The 22527-nt window shown below is 35.2% G+C and overlaps 1 long non-coding RNA gene across 1 annotated transcript in view; it reads left to right on the top strand.

The window, feature by feature from the left end:
* Window positions 1–22527, top strand: part of LOC130245016 (uncharacterized) — a 78842-nt gene that overhangs the window by 51523 nt on the left and 4792 nt on the right. Inside the window, exon 2 of the long non-coding RNA XR_008839279.1 lies at window positions 22206–22359. This is a non-coding gene — a long non-coding RNA (uncharacterized LOC130245016). The remainder of the gene's footprint in view (window positions 1–22205; window positions 22360–22527) is intronic.

Here is a 22527-nt window from a genome sequence, read left to right as displayed (position 1 = left end):
TTTCTGCAATTTAAAATCTTTTTTTGATTACATGTTGCAATTTACATTACGTACAGTAGGTTATGTAATTGCACATCACAGATTACCACTAATTTTCATTTACTCATATTTGAAGTGTAATATCTGTATATTTTATATATGAGACCATTTAATCTTTTCATGCGTGTGCATGCTTTTGTTTTTACAGTGAGCTCAATGTGAGTTGTTCTTTTAATTAATATCAGTCTTTCTGTATGTATGTGTGTATAAGAAGCATCAACGTTACATCAGAATTACAGATCAAAAGTCAACAAGCTAAAGAAGTCGAAATGATTCTGTATTTAATATGTCAGAAAGCACTTTTCAACAGCTTTCTATATTCACTAGATCCTTCTAATTGCTGTTTGCGGCTATATTACCTCAAGCTGAAAGCTCTTTCAATGAACAACATCCTCACCACATGTAAAAAGTCTCATAGGTCACATCCAGAAAGCAACATCTAAAACACGAGCAAAACAAGTCCAGTATAGCCTCTTCAACTTCTGTTTGTCTTAAAGTTACTCTCTCACTGCCCTCTGCTGATGAATAAACATAATGTGTTTGGTTATAATTCAAGTGCATGAAATATAATCTTACACATATTGTGAACTGTAAACCAAGTACCTAGAAGTGGTGTAAACACGGTGATGTTGATGAAACCTAATTTATTATTGTTCCTCTCCATGCATTTAATGAGTAAGTGTGTCAGTAATTGTGTTCATGCTCTTCATATCTGAACCGTTCTTTTCTGTGGGTTCATTAAAATGAGCTTCATTAGACAGAGATGCATTGACAGCTAGCGAGATGCGGCTGGCAACAATTAATTGGACATCACCACTGCGCCTCCAAACCTGAGAGAATTATTTGGCGGAGTGTTGAGTTGCTTTGGAGGACTGTTTAATTATACGTGCATTAACAGCTCGCTTGTTTTCTTGGCCATGTGTGCATTCGGTTCGCTCGTGTCCCCTGCTCATAACTCTTTGTCTAATGTGGACGGGTGTTCTGAAATAACAATGCAATGGCGTGCAGCATTCTGCATGAATAAACAGGGCAGTAACATGTGCTTAACTGTGTTCTGCATTTCCTGGGGGTTTGGAAAAGGTCACTGCTGAATGGAGTCTACCAGTTGAGTGTGTGTATGGGTTTACTGCGTTTTGGATGTAGTATACAAAGAAAAAAGTTTAAAAACATATTTGATTCATTAATGATAACTTTACTGTCAGTTGTTGCATTTTAATAATTACCATATTAATAATTTAAATATAATTTTATTACATTGTCAATTTAAGTTACAATTCACATCACTTACTATTGGCTTATTACCAGCCTATTATTAAGATATAAACTGTTATTAGCACTTATAAAGTATGATCTTATTTTACATCCCAAATCCCCAATACCGAAACCCAATTTACTAACTATTAATAAGCAGCTGATTAGTAATTTATTGAGTTAAAAGTCTTAGTTAATGGTTTGTTAATAGTGTGAATTGTGCATTAAAATAAGTGTGACTAATGTTTTATCTCTCTATCTGCCTAGACTTAATAATGTAACTTTAGGGTTTGTAGGGTGTCCATTTTGCTACAACTAAATGTCAGTTTCTTTCTGCAAATGATGAACTTGTAGGATATTATGACAGTCTCTGAAATATAGAGTTCCTCTGTTTAGGTAAAAACACATATGTACCATTTTGAAGGCCAAAAATTGCAATATGTAGTGTGTAAATCCTTTGTGCTGCTAAAAGATATAAAGTGAGCGATATAAAGTTATAGGACAGATTTCTTTGTGTTGATTAGATTTGATTGTGTGTGTTTATGCATAAACCCAAGTAATAATAATAATAAAAACAGCAATGTACACTCAAAAAATGACGTTTGCTGTTTGTTCAAACTACTTGTGCACCTGAACTGGAAGCTGCAACCTTTTTTTTTTTTTTTTGTATTGTTACAAACTTCCTAGAGAAATGGAATATTAAATGAGAAAAGAGTACGCGTGGCTTGTTTTTTCAATTCTGAGCTGATTGGATGTAGTAAAGTATAGGCATTTTATTCAGACAGATCAGGAAATGGGTTTTAGAAGAGTTATTACAACCTAACAGACTCCTCCTCATCATCATTTCTGTTTGTTGTCGAAACTGACAGTTGGAGTCAGTATGGAGTTAAGTATGTTAACCACACTCAATGCCTCAAAATCAGGTAATCTGAAAATTTAACTGAAAGAAAAACAGGAAGTGCGATTTCAGATTTCAATGAAAGATTACAAGGGCAAACATTGTTTTTTTTTTCTTAATTACATGCACAGATTAATTGTTCACCACAAAACTAGCAATGTGAGCTAACAAAATCATTCATTCATTCATTTTCTTTTTGGCTTAGTCTCTTATTAATCAGGGGTCATCACAGCGGAATGAACCACCAACTTATCCAGCATATGTTTTACGCAGCGGATGCCCTTCCAGCCACAACCCAGCACTGGGAAACACCCATAAACTCTCATTTGACGCCTTTGGGGTGAGAATGTGTTGCTCATACACTTTGAACAATTTAGCTTATTCAATTCACCTATAGCACATATCTTTGGACTGTGGGGGAAACTGGAGCACCCGGAGGAAACCCACAAGAACACGGGGAGAACATGCAAACTCCACTAAGAAACGCCAACTAACCTAGCCATGGCTCAAACCAGCAACCTTCTTGCTGTGAGGCGATCGTGCTACCCACTGTGCCACCAAAACACCCTAACAAAATCATATGATTAGTTTTGATTTCCTTTGTACTTTAAAATGAGATTAAAAAAACACAATTCTTGAGTTTTTTTGCGACAACTTAATTGATTAATGTTCAGTCCACCTAAATTTGTAAAGACAATTAACGCAATTACTTCATGTTGTCCCAACACAATCGATTGTGTGGAAGCCAGCATTTTTTACAGTTTAGAAATTCAATATCTCAGTTACTTTGTGAAGAATAGGCAATATGCATACTTAACTAAACAGAGATGCTTGTCTTCTGTTAAACTAAAACCAATATATATATATATATATATATATATATATATATATATATATATATATATATATATATATATATATATATATAACATGCTAACTCCACATAGAAACGCCAACTGACCCAGCCAGGGCTCGAACCAGTGACCTTCTTGCTGTGAGGCAACAGTGCTAACCACTGAGCCATTGTGTCACTCAGGGGTGCGTTTCCGAAAATCATTGTTAGCCTAAGGTCGCAAGTTCCGCCGTTACAAACATCCAAAAACATACAAAAATCCTTCGTTCCAATGAACATACACAAGCTGCGTCACAAACATGTATACTGGCAGCTTCACCTCTGGAGTTGTAGTTAGAAACATAGTTCCTGGCTGTGTTTTATTCCAAGTTATCTCCCCTATGCCCTATTCGTTTACAACATTCTAACATTTAAACTTGGAATTATTTCAAAAAAAGCATTAAAGTCATCTCTCTTAGGTGTACTTTGCTTTTTATGCTGTGGCTCATGACGAAAGCTATAGGTGACCTCTTATTTAAAAGCGGAATTTATGTTACGTCTCCTAAGCTTGTGAAAAAATAGCATACGTTAATGCTTTTAATTTATAGTAGGTTCTTTATTAAGTATCTGTACAGTATATGAATGACATGGGCCTGTTGGTTAGAACAATTTTTGCTGTGGTGTGCATTGTCAAATTGTAAAAGTATACTTTTCAAAAAATAAAAGAACAATATCCTACTTGATAAAAAAATAATAATAATATTTATAATAATCATCATTAATCTTATTAATATTATTATTCAAGTAGGATTTTTTTTTCATTTCCTAATAAATAATAAATATTAAATAATTGTTTTAAATAAATAGCCTCATTATTTATTTATTTATTTATTTATTCATATGATTTATATATGATTTTAGAATATGTGTTAGCTTTTGTAAGTGATTTTATGATTTAGAATAGAATATGTAATGTTCTTAATAATATTTGTAAAGGAAACACAGGCTCTATATGTGCCAGTTACATATATTTCAATTAATATGGAAAACGAGTGCATGTTTTTCCAAAACTATATTATTGTAAAACAATAAATAATATGCATGTAAAACAATATAATTCTCTAAAGAAGTTACTCCACCCCATTTAGAACATCATTATGGGCATTTTGTGTTAGAACTAACGTGGTTCAAATGATAGATCTGCGACAGAGAAACTACGGGGTTTGGTAAAACCCTCATCACTACATCGTTTTTTTCCCGAACGATGCATCGTACTATGATAGTTCAGCCATGAGTTACGTCGTTGTTTTGGAAATGCACCCGTTTAGACATTTTAAGAAAAAAAAGTGTATGTTGAAAGAGGGTTGACGATTTGTGTATTTGAATGTTTGAGCTCCAGAAAATCAGCGTTGAGGTGCTTTGACAGTTACAGATTTGCAAAAAAAAAATGCTAATAAAAATTACTAACATTTTGTGCATTTGACAACAATAATTGGGGCCTGAAAATGTAAAGTTTTTAAAATTAAAACATTTTGTCTCTGTGTAAACAACAAAAATGTAAAATGCATGTCAAAACTGTGTCATCTACATGAGACTTCTTAATTACATATAACATGTTTTGTCTAAAGCCATGTGTGAGTACTTGACAACTGAAACATCAATGCTGAAGTATAGGATTATATAAGTGCATGTTTACATGTGCTGAGAAAGCCTCTGGGGCTCAGATTCAGATATGATAATAATAGGCAAAAAGTAGACCAAACACAACAGACTGGGTCATTTGACAAATAAAAGCACATTTTTGACTGAACTGAACTAAACTGAACTTCATCCATGTCAAGCTGCTTTGACACAGCGCTATAGAAATAAAGATGGACACAGTTTAAAGACACAGAGAGGAGTTTTTAAAGGAGGAATCTAAAGACACCATGAATGAACGTTTTCAGACACTGTGAGAAAAGAGATGACCTCGCAGTGTATATTGACATTGGTAGGGTGTAAACATACTAGCACATCTAAAACAATACAAAAATCTTAAACAATAAAAAAGTAGCAAAACAGGGGCACTTTAAACATTAAAACTTGCCCTAACAGAATATTTATGGAACAAAACATATAAAACGTGTTCTGAGAGCATATAAAAAGTCATTGTTGACCCAGCAGACTGAACTGCTGTAATGCTCCTCATATAATTCCCTGGGACTGCAGCCCCCACATGCTCTCCAACTCCCAAAATATTTAGCGACAAACCACCACATTAGAGTCAATTCAGATGTATTCCTGTACTCCTAATTCAAAAAGACAGACATAGTGCTTTTTTGGCATCCCTACAGCTTCACGCATCAGTGCTTTCCCAGGATATTTCTACAGTGGGGAATCTGGAGTGCATGCAGAAGTATGGCATCAACTACTTCCAAACATTAACACTAGCCAACTATTGAATCTGTAGTAACATGGCAGTGACTGATCATTTTAAGAACGCAATCTGATGTTTGAATCACAATTTCGAGAATAATACATTACAAAAAAATAATAATTTACACATATAATGTATTAAAGATAAAAGTTGCATCAAGTGGATCCACTCAATTAAAATCAGCTAAAGTGAATTAATAAGCATGCTGGTAGAATTATTATTTAATATGCACCATTTACAAGACAACTGTTGTATTTAGAAAGATATTCCGTAAAATAGCCCATTTTCATAATGAATTATTCATTCATTCATTTTCTTTTCAGCTTAGTCCCTTTATTAATCAGGGGTCGCCACAGTGGAATGAACCGCCAACTTATAATTAATTATCACTTCATAATTATTTATAATCAAGCATAACAATTTTATAAATGCAATTATAAATACACAACAAAACCTCAACAGGAATTAGTCCAAGGCACTCAAAAAATTTTGAAAATTTTGAAAGCCTTTATTCACAAGGCTAAATCTTAAAAAACCTACGCGTTTCGGCAAGGATTTGCCTTCATCAGGGTAACAGTGATCAGGTGCGTCTAGAGTCTCTTTTGAGGTCACATGACTCATTTAAATATCTTAACAACACTTTAATTTAACAAACAAAGTCAATTATCATCATCAATTTGCCATAGATAGAGGGTGACATATAACCATATACAGACATGCACTTACACAACAAAACCTATTCACCTGATTCTGCAATGCAGAAGCGCACTCATTTTTGCGATTGTTTTAGAACTTCTGATTCAGCTGCCTATAGGGTGAAATGACTAGGAATAATAAACAACAGAATATGGTCAAACTACTTGCTCCACAAACAAGTGTGTTTGTGATTATATGACAGTCATGGCTATATTTATAATAGTGTTATTATTACGTGTTAGTGATGCATTTCATTTTAAAGATGCATGTTCATAACACATTATACACTGATATATAACTATTAATTAGTTGGTCCTGATTCATAAGGACATTCATGAACATTTATTATGTAAATAAGTTACATTTTAGATGTCTACATAACATCAGTATTAAATGTTTCCATGCTGATAATATGTCTCTATTTTACATTCAGTGTCTATTCGAACATAAGTTAATGTACATTTGGTAGAACCACACTTTACATAAAATACAAATACTCATGATGCATGATTTCTCCATTTGTGTGTGGAAAATTACATCTTGTTTTTACTTTATTTAAAGCCATTAATTATGTGTTGATGCTGGTTAGTAACTGCATTATGGATCACACCAAGTATTTGTAAGGCAATCGGTCTGTTTTCCACAATAACATTCTTTCATTCATTTTCTTTTTGCCTTGGTCCCTTTATTAATCCGGGGTTGCCACAGTGGAATGAACCGCCAACTTATCCAGCACGTTTTACACAGAGGATGCCCTTCCAGCCACATCCCATAACTGAGAAACATCCACACACATACACTACGGACAATTTAGCCTACCCAATTCACCTGTACCACATGTCTTTGGACTTGTTGGGGAAACCAGAACACCAGGAGAACATGCAAACTCCACACAGAAACGCGAACTGACCCAGCTGAGGCTCGAACCAGCGACCTTCTTGCTGTGAGGCGAACGTGCTACATTAACATTGCACACTGCATCTTAATAAATATAATCATGAAAGACTGTATTTGTATATAATGTGTTTTGGAACATATGCATAAGCAATTCAATGGATCACTCTACTGCGCGCATTATGATAGATCTATAAAAAAAATTAGACTGTTTTTCTTTTCTTAGAGAGGCTTAACTTGAAGTGCTGTAAAAAACATTAATTGGTACTTTAAGATATGTTGGCATATGGCAACAATGTCCAACAGTGGATCTAACTTAGAAATTACAAATTTAGAACTTTCCTTATAATTAATCATTGTGTTATTTGAAATGATTTGAAATGCAGTATTAAAAGCTTTAACACTGAACTTATAAATGACACCTTATACATACTTTCCAACAACTCATATTCCAACAGCTTTCATTTATTATATTCTTTTTTGCTGAATATTATTGAAAACAAACATAATATTGTATTATGATGTATACAACATACAGTAGGTTTAATTTTTCGGTGACACTTTATTTTGATGGTCCATTTGAGTATTAGTAGACTGTCTGCTTAATATCTGTTGATACTGCTCCTTCAACAGATATTTAACTGACTATAAGATGCTTTGCAAGTACACGACACTAACCCCAACCTAACAGTCTACTTTTAATCTATTGAGAATTAGTTGTCATGTAGATGCAATGTAACTTAATTCAACAAATGGAACATCAAAATAAAGTGTGACCAATATTTCCTCCAGTAAATATTATAACAGATAAATAACCAGTCTAATATATTCAGATGCATCAGAATAATGTAGCTACAATGTTTATATATTATACTCTATACTATACTAAGCCTGTCTTATCTGCCTCTGAGCTAACTTACCTGAACTGAGCATCACTGCTCTTATCAAATGTCCAATCTGCATCATTCGCATGATCACTAAAGTCTATGTCATCCTCACTTTCATCTGCAGGAAAAGCCAGTTCTGTCCTTTTCTTTTTTCACTTATCATAGGACATGGTGGTGCTCGCTAATACACTGCTCCCTGTATTCATATCTATTCAAAAGTATTGCCATTAAAATTTGATTTTATCCATAGTTCAAATTCCATTGACATATGACTAATTAACATCATCTTACAAGCGTTCATGTTGTTATTGTTACAACCTAAAAAAAGGGAGATGGGTCTGGATGCAGACCTAGTGCAGTGCAATCTGGGCTGCATCCAATGCTTTTTAATGGGCTCACCTAACCCCATGCCTAACCCTACCCCTCACAGTGACGTCACTCGCTCCATTTGAGTGCATTGTGTCTGACATTGCATCGATGAATGATGCAATCTCAGCTTGCATCATAAAGGCTGCATCCAGATACTATTGAAAAAAGATCACAGCTGGCCTTGCTAGCTAGCTAACCTATTGAAATATTGCACATTTGCAACCCATACATTTGATTAATTTACAAAAAAAAAATGATTTGATAAAAACTTTTTTAAGTTGTGAATATGTCATCATAACTTACTGGAGGTGATGTCTTCAGATTTTTTTTTTCTGACATAATTTGATCAGTTGTTTTTATTGACGTTTTCATTTGTTTTCAGCAACTACTCACAATAAACGCCAGTCTGTCAGAAATCATGCCACAGAAAAACACTGCATGTCATGTGATTTAACTAAAGCACATCATTGGCTAAACTTCTCTGTTCAACAAAAAAATTAGAACGTTGGTCTTAAAGAAACAGTGGCAGGTAAATGAATATAAATATCATGTTGTCATATGAGGGATAAATGTAGCTATAACTGTCATTGTAATACTGAATAGATATTGTGCCTTTTTAGATACATTTATAGAATTGTTATGCTTATGAATACTTATAAACAGAGTTATAATTCATTATGAGCAAGGGCTTCATATAAAGGGTTATTAGATATTCTTTTTTAAAGTTTTAATGCAAATTACAAATTAGCCAACCGGTATAGAATTTTGTATGTGATAAATTGTCAATTTGCTCAACATAGACAGGTGTGATTATTTGATACTTGGGCGATTCAGCCAAAACAGGGCAGTTTTGGTGCATTTGGCATCCCATTCGACATCATACTAAAACGATGGTCTCCGCTTCCACAGTACAAGACAGACAACACCACCGTCTCCTGGAAAACCACTGCTGCCTAATGAGGTGGAAAATGAGCTCACTCATTAAGCATCTCGAACATCTGCCAAATATTCCATCCAGCTCCAGTCCTTTGAAGTACAGTATTAAGCATTTTGCTATGTGAGCAAGAATTTACTTGGCAACATGAAATATCACAATATGGGGCTCAAGAGTGTTCATAACTGTGTGTGGGTGGTTGTGCGGTTCCTTGTATTTTAATCATATGTGTGATTGTATTTGTCAAGCAGACCCTGAGTAACTATGCAATTAAAATTCAATTAGACCGCTGTAATTAAACTAACTTTTAAAACCGCAGCGCCAGTCAGTGGAGTAGAACAGTTTGGGAATGTCATCCAATGACCAGAGCAACTGGAACACTTGATTTTCCATTTTGCCATTTTTAATAAAATTATATAATATAATATTATATATAATATAAATAATATTAAACATGCGTTATTTGAGATTAGATCGATAGATCTATTTTTATCATTTATATTTTTTATAATTATTGACAATTAAGACTAAATATATTCATTTATTCATTCATTTTCTTTTCGGCTTTGTCCCTTTGTTAATCCGAGGTCGCCACAGCGGTATGAACCACCAACTTATCCAGCATGTTTTTATGCAGCGGATGCCCTTCCAGCCACAACCCATCTCTGGGAAACATCCACACACATTCATTCACACTCATACACTACGGACAATTTAGCCTACCCAGACTAAAAATACGTAATACATAATTTTACTATTAATTTCGTACAATAAAGGTGGTTTACTTTAAGTAGTTTAAGAACATTTTCATTAAGTACTAACAAAGTTTATCATCAATAGTATCATCAGTATCATCAATACCCAATGCCAGTATCATCAATCCTCACACTACTAATTTGTATATTTTAATTATTATTTTTAAACTTTTAACATGGTTTTTAAAATATTTATATATTTTTAATTCAAGTAAACTTCATAGACTGTACAAAAATATGAACATAGTGTTTGTGACCTAACCTGTACATTTCAGAAGAACTTATTTGAAGCTTAAAATGGGTGGAACCGGCTGTAGCCATCTTGGCAGAACATCACCGAGCATCTCTCGCAGATAATAGAAAATGGGCTGGTGGGAGGTGGGCAGAGCTAGAGATGCCCATTGGCATTTTTTTCATATTCCTTCATATATCTTTTTTTTTTTTGTGGGGGGGGAGGGGGGGGGGGGGGTTGAAACACTTTATATTTTATTAAACTCGTCTCGTTCATATTTTGGCACATGTGCTTGGTTTCATGCTTTATTAATTATGTGTTTACTGTTTCAGACTGGTTTATAGCCTACAGCTAATCAGTCTGTCAGATTCTGAACTGTAGTTAAGGTTTGAATAAAGTTATAAATAAAATTTAAAAAATATTTTAAATAAATCAAATACATTTGTAAATAATATTATAATATCAGTAAGTGCATCAAATCAACACAGTAAGTGCAGACTTGGATGGTAATAGATTGCTAGGAGAATTCTTTCATTTATTTTCTTTTTGGCTTAGTTTCTTTATTAATCTGGGGTCGCCACAGCGAAATGAACCGCCAGCTTTTCCAGCATATGTTTTACGGAGGATGCCCTTCCAGCTGCAACCCATCACTGGGAATGCTAGGAGAATTATCCAATAGTATCTGAATGCAGCCTTTATGATGCAAGCTGAGATTGTATCACTTAGTGATGCAATGTCAGACACAATGCACTGAAAGGAACTAGTGACGTCACTTTGAGGGGTAGGCTTAGGGGTTGAGGTTAGGTGAGGAAAAATCAAGAGAAGCAAAAAAAAAACGACAAAATGAGTTGAAATTTTGTAGGTTGTAATTTTTAATTACAATTTAACTGTTTAATTAAATTTAATTGTATTATCTTTCAATTTCTAAATATGTTTGGTGACTAAAATATTATTTTGATAGATACATCTGTTTAATAATTCTGTTTTGTTTAAATGCACCAAAATACATTGCCTATATTCACTGAGAAATGGATACAAATATTCATTTTCAAAATTAATTATGCTGAGCACTGTATAAAAAATTGTCTTGAAGAACAATATTGCTGTTTAAATCTCTTTTTGTACTTGGCTGTAAACACATTTCAGGCATATTAAGGTATGAAATACTAAGGAATTGAAAAAAGTAATTCTTTAAATGTCTTATGATCATCATAATGACAAATGGCCATTTCAGAAATATTTAACTCTTCACATTAATTAAATCTCATTTAAAACTGTACTAAATAAATATTTTGGCACATTAAACAAAACAAAAATATAAAATAATCTCAGTAAAAAACACCACAAAGGAAACAATCCAACATGACTGGCCTTGCATGGGTCATATATAATAAATGACTCACACCTTTATCTGCTAGCGAAGATGACACATATTTGAAGAAAGACCCTCATCATTCCAGAAATAGTTTCAATATGCTCTAACATGGCACTTTTCACTCATCCAATATGCAGGAGATATAAAATCATGTGATTTATTTGTCGAGTCGCAGCTCTGCCAAAGTTTTAATAGCTGGTGGGTTAATTGTTAAGGTGTTCTGCGCAGCGCCTCTTTAAAGATCAATCATTTATAGATGTAATAATGACTCCGTAATGGTTCACTGGGTGTGCCACCTTGCCCTGCAGAGAGAGCCTTAATTCACCCATCATGAGCGGCCACAGAATGTTTTCCTGTCCTTTCTGCAAGATGAAGGACACATTAAATTTCCGACAGGAAATCTGTATGATTAATAAGTGTTTAAAATGGCAATTTAACACTGGCTGTGTTGTTACAAATGTGCAATCGCTGAACTCAAATGCTCTTAAACATTACGTTTTAGACAGCATTATTTTCACATTACTCTGATTTATGTTTCAGGGAGATGGCTCATAGTGATTATTTTTCCTTGGTGGAAAATGCATAGCGTGATATGAGTGGGATGGGGTGCTGTAAAATGAGCGACTAGTGAGGAATTAACCTAGCGTAGTCTCGCTCAGATGAAAAGATATCGGCCAGTCACAGAGAACTGATTATACCAATGCAATGCACTTTTAATGATTTTTTTTCCACTGCGCTCTTGGAGGGTCTTGGTTTTTTGCATTTGTAAAACTGGAAATTATCCCCTACAAAAGCTGTTGTGTTGTGATGTGCTGTTCCTCTGAAAAGCATGCTGCCTCATTAAACTTATGCTTACTTTAACTCTCATTTAACCGTCAATCTTTTGTACTAAAAAAAACATTCATGCGCACATTCATAACGGTGCAATATTATGAAGAAGAAATGTTTTAAAAGCAGATTAGATGCAAAACTGAAAAAAAAAATGTTTGTAAAACTTCAAATATGAACCTTGCATGTGTGCAGTTTGGTATGTCCCTTTAATATGCATGTACACAGAAAAAAAGCCAAAGTTGTGCCTAAAAATGGTGTGTGATTCAAATTTCATTATCAAAATAGTGTGTTGCGTGTTTTTTGTGTGTATTGGAACTTTTGTAATAACAGGAACTTATTTATATGGCCTGGTTCACTAATGTCCACTGAGAACCAACTCTGAAGTGACGTACAGTAAGCCAGTTGCCAGCAACATAAAGAGCTGTATTCAACAAAAACAGCAACTAGAGGACGATGGATGCCTAGATTGAAGTAGGTTGTGTTCTGTATTTTGTTAAAAAACAGTAACTGTGTTTTGTATGGCATGAATCTGCCCAATCAGTGTACAGTTTATTGGTAGTTCCTTTTGAGCTGGATTAATTCCCCAAAAGGTGTTCCTAGAACTAAAACGAAATGAATGACTACACATATAAAGTCTGTCTAATCTGTCTATTTGACAACTAGTCTAGTTTTGGGCTATTCTTAGATGCCTATAAGATTTTCACAGACAGCCCAATTTTAGCCTTGTTTAAACCAAGCTGTCCAAGTTTAGATGTCTATTAGATGTCCATTAAACATAAAATTGTTTGCTGGGTAACAGTGGTGCCTTTGAATATGTTAACTATATTGCAAAATTATCCTGAAAGGCTGAAACACAGTACATGGCTCTTAAACTTGCAACAGAAAAAGAAAAAAAAATTACATACACTTTTTAACCTATGTACAACTAAGGATCACACACAACCAGACTTTCAAGCACTGCATAGTAAACATGCTCACACTGAAATGTTCAAATTTGTGATAAAACAGTTATGGCAAATTAAAAAATATATATGTTTGAAAATTGTCAAAGAAATGTCAAACGTCCATCATATTTTGATTTACTGTATGTAGCTCTGGATACCTGGAAAATTCCAACTGACTGAACTTACTAACTGAGTCACTGAGCCACTAAACTGACAAAATGTAAAATACTTTGTTTTCTCGTGAGATCAGGCTGGAAAATCTGTTTCAAATAATTTCTGTGAAAAGTTTTAAAATATGGTTTAAATAATAATGGATGATCATAGTAATATGTATATGTATAAATGAAACAATAATTATGTTGACATGCCCTTAATAAAATATTAAATGAATAAGTGACAGATTACTTTTTATTATTAAAACAGCTTTCTGAAAAAAATTGGTCAAATCTAGCTCTAAAAATACTAAATTATAATGACAAATAATTGGAAATTTAGGGCTACATTGTTATTCTATTTAAGCAACACAGCATCATTGTGTATATGTACCCCGGTTTACATTTCTGGAGAGTGTGAATTATGTAGCCAGGTGTACGTCTATAATGGACCTTGTTCACAAGACTGTTATGATGCGTTTAACGGTCATCATAATTGTAAGTCCTTGAAAGTTTTTAATATTTAAAATTTTTTAAAGTATGAACATTTATATGCATTTATGAATGTATTATATCATATTTGCATCAAATTGCAAAAAAACGAATTGCCACTTATGTGAGGTGTTTCTAATGCAGTGTCTATGGTGTTGAGAGTAAATGTTACATTATTCTCTCCTCTAGCTGCCGTCATCAGTCTCACTTTTTTCCTTGTCCTGAAAGTCTTGATAACACCATCGAGGAGTTTTTCTTTTATTATTTCAGCAAATAGGATTAAATTATTTATTGTAAATAAAATATTTGTTGTGCTCTCACATTCACTGCGCTCTAAGTTTACCCAGCTATGACACCTTCCGCTACTGAGAAACCCAGAAATATGAAAAGGGTCTATAATCAACAGGCTGAAAATGTGGTGAAATCATGCAGCCACTGCGGCTTTTCTTTTTCTAAATTGCTTTTTAAAACACTATCGGTTGGGTTTAGGGAAGAGGGTGGGTGGGCCAGTCACCTGTACAGCAAGCTGGCCTGGTTGGCTGAAGTGTGTATTGATATATATTGCCCTCTGGTGGATTTATGCGAGAAGAAGATGCTCGAAACAAATTTGAGAACATCATAAAGTGTACATAGCAGCCTCTGATGGGTTTGCAAAAAAAAAAAAAAAGAGAGAGAGCAGACGTACCTCCGGTAACGTATTTCGCTGTACCCAGGAATATAGACCTGGGTATGTATCCGCAATGAGCCTGGCTTGTTATTACGTCAGGAAATTATTGTTCTAAATATATACATATATATATATATATTTATATAACAGTTCTGTCTGGTTCTTGAATCTGATTGGCTGATAGTCGTGCGATACTCTGCAAATGACAGTACTAGTACAGACTCTTCACCCTTCACCCATTTGTATAACTTCGCCCACATACAGCGACAAGCAGAGGAAGCAAGCAAAAAACAGAAGAAACAAGCAAAACTCTAAAGTTTGACAAATATTGCTGCTTTTGGACAACATAATGTACTTTTGAGGCTTTTTTTAGTCGAGAATGTAGTTGTTTAGATTGCAACTATGTAGTTTATTTATAAAGATAGTGCCTATTTTAAATATTTATAATTTCGAAGCATCGGATGCAATGCATCGGCCGCCATCAGCCTGTTTGAGCAGACCAAAGAAAGTGACAGTTGACGTTCTGCCACAAGATGGCGACAGAGAACGCATGATAAGTAAAAAACTGCATTTTCTAAGCGTAAATTTCAAACTACAGCTGAACAAATCAGTATAAGTCAGGTAAGTGACATTCTGAGTCGATCTCTATCTTTTCTATTTTGTAGTGCTGTATTTATACCACAGAAACTGGTAGTGTTTGCTTTGCTCTGGCTTTTTCGGGGTTAATTTTTGCGAAATCATGACTGCAACAGAGAAATACTGGGAAATCTCTGTAGACTGATGGCATTTCATGCCATTCAGCCTTATAATCTTGAAATGTTTGCAAAATCACCTCTTTTGACATCACTTTACATATTACGCTGTGGCCTCGAGCTAATGCACACCTCCCACCAGTGCCAATATACTGCCATATCGCACTGCCACGAGTGTGATATTGTGTGTATGTATATATATATATATATATATATATGTATAAAGTATTTTTTCAGTTCATGCGAACTGAGCTTTGACTTATAATATTATAATAATATTGTTATAGAAATGCATAAGCTGCAATGCATGGTACCTCAATTTGACCTATAAATCAATTTTATCCCAAAGTCCTCACCAAAAAAATCCTTCTCAAGCTCCACAAACACTCCGTTGTTATTCCCCACAAGGAACTTCATCATTTCGATCCGGAGATTGATATAGGGTTTACAGCAGCCTCGTCCGAGTTGTCAAAGCTCAAATCTACTGAAAGACCAGACTTAGATCTGTTCCCTCCGTCCAGCCAAATGGATTCAAGAGCTTGTGTTCTGACCAGCCCACAGTGTAGAAACTTATTATAAGCCTCTCTGCATGGCTGCATGTGTCCAAAAGAGTGGTCGGGGGAAACAGATGCAGTGCACCATCAGAGAAAAAGAGAGATAGAGAGAGAGTTTTACATTACAGTCAGTCCTCCTCGCTTCGTAACAGCACTTTTGGGGACTTTGGAGCAAAAGCCGCTTCATGATTGCCATCCCTATAATATCACTTATAGGTTTGGAGCCAAGGGAGGCGTGTTTTTTAAATGGCTCTTTTCTCTCCCAAATGAGCGCACGACTGTTTGAAAGCCTGGCTAAAATGCATTGGAGAGTTCTCAACCTTTGCTGCGAGCAGTTTAAACCTACGCTAGGAGTGCATTAAGAGTGAATGTTTTTAATGTATCTCCATGTATCCTCCCTCTCATGTGCCCTTTTTTTGCATTCATGATTAATTGCAACACTGTTATTCCTTTGATAACAACACATCCTGCGTTTTGATATCAGCACTGATTCAGCTCTGAGGGTTCTGTCCCAGATGTGACAGTCGCATTGCCCCTGACACGGCCTTGAGGCTGGTTCTCCAGGGTCATTACTCATTTTACACTCACACACAAATACAAAGAAACATCCAGATTCGTACGCAGTGACACCATCATGACAACTCCGGATCCATGCTAATTATACGTAAAGGAACCAGAGTCCTGCATACTTAAGTCAGCTGGGGAGAAGTCTAGCAAAGTTTGTTTGACACCTCATCATAAATCAGGGGAACTAGGCCAGATTATGTCCCTCGGCCTGCTTCGGAAACCAAGTGAGGTTGCATTTTAGCAAAGAGAGACGTATTGTCTGGTAACACGGGAGGTTTGAATATTAATCTCCCTTGGTTTGATCTGTATTCAAACGTTATTCGTTGTGAGGCCGTGCTGTGATTTCTTGTCTGGCTTTGAAAGAACTTCTTAAAAAAAAGTTTCATTGGGGACGTTTAATGCTCATCGGATTTATTTTTGTTAGGCTTATACTGTTTTTAATCAGAAAATGCCGCTGTGTGACTCGAGCACAAGCGGTAATTGAGACGATGTCATGTAGACGACGTTTCTTAATGATGTGTCTAGTTTCTGACTCAGTGTGAATCGTTCTATTCCCAGATCAGAATAATATAGCATTCTGCCATATATAGAGAGAGCACAAGCTCATTTGGAGCAATAGGTGCTGGGTGTTTGGTGAGTAATTATGTCCTATGGGGAGCTGTGTTTCAATGAAAGAGAATTAGAAATGAAGAAGACAGAAACATCGGCGCTACAGTAGTAGGTCTTGTTATCAGACATCAAAATCGGAATAAATAGATGAAAGTGTAGGATAATGCATGTTTTATTTTATGTACTTATTTAGTTATTTAAAGTATTTAATGATAGCTTGCGATTTCCTGTTATAATATAGTAGGTGTACTGTACCGGACAGGAGTGTAGGCGTATTTTGTGGACCATCTCATGTTTCATTAATTCCGAACTGCAGTGAGACAGATCACTCACATGGGAGTGTTATTAATAATAGATATTCTCAATGTTTCCAAAACAATGAGAGATAGGCATTCAAACAGTGTATCAATAATTCAAGGTACTTTCTATAAGGAAATTCTTCTCCATGCTGTGAGAAAGAAGCTGTGTGTACATGTGTGTGTTAAGTTTTCCTTGGCAATTAAGGTGAAAACCATTAGCCTGAGGTCACCCTTTGAGCAACGTATTGCTGTAACACCTCAGGCATTGTGTGTAAATATTTTATATCCTTGGTACATTAAATTAGCGAGAATTTCTCCTGCAATAGTCAGGAGAAGATGTATACTGCTGTTTATATTTGACTTTTCTTTATATTCTTTTGTAGTTTGGTCAGTGTTAATCTGCGTAATATCTGTCTAATACAGTATCAGTATCAGATCCTGATTTTCCTTTTCAGTAACTATTTAGTCACTGTTTGGTCCAAAACAGGCTCATTCTGAAAATATAGCCCTGTATACATTTCTGGAGATCGAATTATGTAGCCAGGGAAACGTATGGCTGCATTTTGTCTTTAAAACGAACGCCACGGGGCAGCATGAGGCCGTTCCTTTGCACTTACCAGCTGACCGCTTACCTCTTTGTGGACGGCTTTTCCACTGTTACCAGTTTGTCTAGTGGCTCGCCACGTACTTTGGAGGATTTGAGATGCAAAGCGTAGTTGACCGTGATGATGGGGTTTGAGTCTGGCAAAGAACGGTTTCAGAAAGGGGGTAAAACAAAAACAACAAAATTAAATAAAGATGTAAATAACAGGGTGAGAATGTGGTAAAATTTTTTAATGTAAAAACCAGGCTCCCGTGAGGGCTTATCTTTTTCTGGATTGATTTGAAAACACTGTCGGTTAAGTTTAGGTTAGTGGATGAGCACTGGTCAATCGGTGCTTTTTAAAACACTATTGGTTGAGTTTAGGGAAGGAGGAGGGTAGGGGGATCTGTCACTCGACAGCTGGCTCTAGTTGTTTTATGCTAGAACATCAGGTGTGAATGGCAATCACGACAAAAATTTGAGATCTCAAGAAGCCTACACAGAAGTCTCTGGCAGATTCACGGAAACAAAAGCTGCAATAAACTGTACCTCCTGGGATGTCTGTGGTGCTCTCCAGAAATGTATATAGGGGTACATAATCAGTGTTCTGCCCTCACTCCGGTGTCTCTCTTCCCAAAGTTAGACAGACAGATAAACTCTTTCCAACACGTGAGATTGTGGGAGAATGCTGCTTTATTCCATGCCACATTATGTTGAAACAGAGTGAAACTATGTAAAAGATAAAATGAGTACATAAAATGAGCAACAGTTATCTATGTACATAACAATAACATCTGAGATAGAATATAAATACAAACAGATAATAAACTTGCAGACAATGCTTCTACAGATGATCACAGGATGAGAGGATTGTAAGTGACTTCTTGTAAAGTGTTCTTTTTAAATGAGGCAAATAACTGATTCTAACTGTCAGAATGTGTCTATGGCAACAACAATTTAAAAGAAGCTAAATGACTAGGCATTAATTTATGGATTCTAAATACTAAGATTTAGTAGATGATCCAGCACAATCAGAATGAGCCTGGGTTGGTTTGGTCACTGTTAATCTGTGTAATATCAGTCTAATCCATCATTATCTAATCATTTATTGAGGTGGAGGTCTCAATTTGCTTTCTTTTCAGTGACAATTTGATATAATGCTCCATTAGTTCATGTATTTACTTGAAAAAACCACAAACAATACATTTATTATAGTATTTATATAGCCACTGGCAGTCCCTTGCAACAGCCTGGACCACATTTTGAAAACCCCTGAGATCATTTTAGTTACTGAGAAAAAAAACAGTTTTTTATGAGAATGTTACTATTGCAAAGAGGATTCTATTGGATTCAAGTTAGGTGATTGGCCAAGCCATTCTAGCAGCTTTATTTTCTTTTCTGAAAGGAATATAGAGTTTCTTTAGTGGTGTTTGGGAACATTGTCTTGCTAAAATGTCCACTTCAATTCAATTCAAGTTTATTTGTATAGCGCTTTCGCAATAATTCTTGTTTCAAAGCAGCTTCACGAAAGGTGCACATTATTACATTACAATCAAATTCAGAAAAGTTAAGGTTATTATTAGTTACCAGAACTTTATTGGTTACCAATAACTTTAATTAGTAACTAATAGGTTTTGCCAGTTAAAGTTATTATGTATAAACATAGTTAACCTGCAGTTATATAGTATATAGGTGATGTCTGTGTACATGTTCAATGAAGTGTGTTTGTGTATTAAGTGTATGTCTACCCTGGTTCCATCTTGAACCAGATAGCATTAAATTACACTGTTGAAAAGCAGAGTAAAGTCTCCTGGTAAACAAGTTGCCTTCACTAAAAAAGATAGGTAGTTTCAGTGAAAATTGGGTTTAGCCTTGACTTTTTTTTTCAACAATATTGTTCAATATTACTGAATCAACAGGACAACAATCTAGGTTGCGCTAACAACAGTACTGTAATGGTCAAATCAGGCAGAAACACCACATTTTTTCTATTTTTTTTTACTCTCCCATCACCACTCAAAATCCTCTACATCTTAGAGAGTGTAGCTAGGATGTTTGACTGTTGGTGTGCATGACAAAGTGTGTGGTGTGAATGAAGTGTATTACGTGCATGTCTACCCTGGTTTTATCTTCAAGTAATATATACTGTCAGGACTGAACCAGATAACATTCATTTACACTGTTGAAGAGCAGAGTAAAGTCTCTGGGTAAATAAGTTGCCTTTACTCAAAAAAATTGGTTGTTTCAGTGCAAATTTGGGTTTTGCCTTGACTTTTATTTAACAATATCATTCAATATGACTAAATCAACAGGACTACATGCTAGGTTGCACTAACAACAGTACTGTAATGGTCAAGTAAGGCAGAAACACCACATTTTTTCAATTTTTTTACTCTCCCATCACCACTCAAAATCCTCTACAGCATCTGACAAGAGTGTAGCTGGTATGTTTGACTGTTGGTGTGAATGACAAGTGTATGTTGTGAATGAAGTGTATTAAGCAGGGTTCATATGGTCATGGAAAACCTGGAAAAGTCACAGAATTTTGACATGGCATTTTCCAGGCCTGGAAAAGTTTTAGAAAAACAGAAAAACCCTCAGAGTTTTGGAGAAGTCATGGAAGTTAGCTTAACAAACACCCGTATACTTGAATTAGGGCTTCGCGATATTGGAAAAATCTGACATTATGGTATTTTGTATTTCTGTGATATATATTGCAATGTGAATACAATTTCACCAGATGATTTAACAGGTTTATTTGGATTGATTGGGGGGATTTTGTAGGGTAGTGAATCTCAAATAATATATAACAAATAAATTACAAGCATAGATAAGTAAATTATAGTAAAGATAAAAGTGAATTCTAGTTTTCAGTTATTCACTATTCAGGTACAGATATTGAATAAGCAACACTGCATAGACTTCATTGTATATTATCTAATCTTTATTAAAGTTACAGAACATTTCTAGTGGCTGGATGTTTTAAAATTTGAAATATCGAAATGTTCATACAGTTACAGGCCTTAAAGGGACAGTTTACTCAAAGATTAAAATGTAATCACTATTTACTCACACTTCACTTGTTTTAATATTATAGGAGTTATTATAGTTTTTTGTGTTCATTTAAAAAATAAAAAAAACTCATAAATGTTTATAACAAGTTAAGGGTGTAATGAAAATGGTAAGTCATTTTTGGGTGAACTACCTGTTTAAAAACGCATGCAGATGATAAACTTTTACTCCATTATTATTAAACTCTATATTAAACTATAATCCCAACATTGCATATCCTGCGATGTGACTATTGTGGATGCACACATTGCGATATTGATGCTGAAACGATATATTGTGCAGCCCTAATTTGAATATAGGTTAGTTGTCTTTACTTCTTTTCCATCCTTGGCCAAAAACTTTCTCTCACATTGTTAGTGCTGTGTAAGCATTATCAAAATCAATTTTACATCGATATATAAACTAATTTAAACAAAAGAGATTGTTACGTGTTGTATAATATGCTGTCATAAATTTGAACATCATTGTTTTTCTTATTATTTACCATGTATATGTAGACATTACATGAAGCATTACGTCATGAAAATGTACTTGAAAGTTCTGGAAAAGTCTTAGAAAAGTCATGATATTTTAGTAGTAAAATGTGTATGAACACTGATTAAGTGCATGTATACCCTGGTTTTATCTTCAGGTAATGTAGCTATCAGGACTGAACCAGATAAAATGTATTCACACTGTTGAAGAGCAGAGTAAAGTCTCTGGGTAAATAAGTTGCCTTCACCAAAAAAAAGATAGCTTGTTTTAGTTCTAATTTGCCTTTAGCCCTGACTTTTTCTACAAGATTGTTCAATATGATGAAATCAACAGGACTACATACTAGGTTGCACTAACAACAGTACTGTAGTGGTCAAATCAGGCAGAAACACCACATTTTTTCCATTTTTTTTAACTCTCCCATCACCACTCAAAATCCTCTACAACATCTGACATGAGTGTATCTGGTATGTTTGACTGTTGGTGTGAATGACAAAGGAAATAATCCAGCGCTGCTCATTATTCCCCCTGTGCTTTCTTTCTCCTCTCGTCCTGTTCTCTCCTACTGCCGCTATTCAACCCTCGTCTTCCTGATTACCTGCTACCTGCTTGAATGGCCCGTCGTCGACAGTGAGACATCACTGCTCCAGCAATGGGCACTGACACCATGCCAGAGAGAGACTGGAGCCTTCTTGACAGTTTGCTGTCCACTCGCCAAACCTCAAGTCTATACAGCTGACAGCGCATGTCCGCGAGTTTTAATGGTCATTTTCTCTTGATGTCAGGTAACATGTCCCTAAGCTCTGCATATATGCATGTGTTTTCGTGTGTGTTTGTGTGTATATCGCCATGCGCCAGCCATGTCTTGTGGGTTTACGCTTGTCTGGTGTTTGCGCTAGAGGCTAAAATCGCAAGCTTATTGAACGTCGCTATCACCCACCTGCCTCAGTGTG

The sequence above is a fragment of the Danio aesculapii genome, chromosome 17 (genome assembly GCF_903798145.1).
Source record: "Danio aesculapii chromosome 17, fDanAes4.1, whole genome shotgun sequence".
Lineage (NCBI taxonomy): Eukaryota > Metazoa > Chordata > Actinopteri > Cypriniformes > Danionidae > Danio > Danio aesculapii.
This window is presented reverse-complemented; position numbering and strand designations above follow the sequence as displayed.